The following is a 1,274-nucleotide window of genomic DNA, read 5'->3' as shown; positions in this document are numbered from 1 at the left end:
ACTACTGGATTCCCATGGGGACCCTAGGCTCCAACCCCCCTCCATAGGCCGCCTTGGCTTCTCCTCCTCGTGGAGCTGCATAAGGTGGTGGCTATTCAATGGGCAAAGGGGGGTAGAGGGAGGAGCTCTCGGGGAGAGCTGGCAGAGCACTAGGATCCCCGCCTCTGCGACTGGAGGACTTCAAACCTTCCTGGGTGACCATGATGGAGACATTTTTGTTGGGCAAGCATTGGGCCAACCTACTCCAAAGGTGGGCCATTCAGTCAAGCAGAAAGTGCCAAACTTACCCTTCCTGATGCCGGTGCCCAATTTCAAAGCCTGTTCCTTCACCTTCAAGAAGTGAGAGAGGATTAAACCTTTAGGAGTGGCCTGAGTCTGGCCCATGGTGGAGATCACAGAAGAGAGAGAGAGAGGGAGATGAAAAGGGAGAAGTGAAGATGCCACTCTAAACAATGATGGCCAGCGGGTGTGCTTGTGGATGGGTGCCTGTTGTTGCCCAGTTTTTCTTCTGCGGGGGACGTGAATTTATCTAGGATTCATGCCTGGGACCCCCTTATCCTTTCACAGGAGTCTTTCAGCAGTGAGTGCCCTAGTGGCTCTTATTTGCTCGACCCGTGCCCGCGGGGCTTTCTCAGTGGCTGGAGAGAGGGATGAAGAGGAGAGGGAGATACCGATAAGGGGTCTTGTCTCCAACCGTGCGGGCAGTCGGGGTCCGCCAAGAGGGCTAAGAGCCTTTGGCTGTCATCAGGGAGTAGCCCTGATCAGAAAACCTCAATTGCTCTTTCGCCTTTAATGGTCCCATGAGAAGACTTAGACCGAGAATAAAAGGAAAGAAAAGGAGGAAGGGAAGGTTTAAAATAGGAAGCGTAGAGAAAAATACAAAACCAGACCCCCCCAGTAAGACAATTAGCACAACCATCAAGCACGCGTACCACATTGAATCACACACGTGCGGACCGGTCCTCGTTTCACTCAGACGTGTGCTGCACTCACCACTCTCACTTTCAGGATCCCCACGACTTCTCGTGATTCTCCCAAATGGCATTCACTCGGACTGCCTCAGAGTAACGAGCTCGATTTTTTCCTCCTCAGGCACCAGATTTGATGGCAGGCTTCCTTCCTAGGGCCGAGACACTCAGACACTAGGGCCAGGGCTGGTTACCTGGATTTTCACCTAGGTGCCAGGACTCGAACCCGGACTTCCTCACTCAGGATTACTAACCCAAGACCAGACATGAGATGGCGACTCTCGCTTTATTCTGGATTTTACAGAC

General features: G+C 52.7%; 1 protein-coding gene across 1 annotated transcript in view; it reads left to right on the top strand.

The window, feature by feature from the left end:
* The window catches only part of Myh15 (myosin heavy chain 15), a 197,465-nt gene that overhangs the window by 165,788 nt on the left and 30,403 nt on the right, over nt 1–1,274 (top strand).

This window comes from Nannospalax galili, unplaced genomic scaffold (assembly GCF_000622305.1).
Source record: "Nannospalax galili isolate Female #2095 unplaced genomic scaffold, S.galili_v1.0 scaffold261, whole genome shotgun sequence".
NCBI lineage: Eukaryota > Metazoa > Chordata > Mammalia > Rodentia > Spalacidae > Nannospalax > Nannospalax galili.
This window is presented reverse-complemented; position numbering and strand designations above follow the sequence as displayed.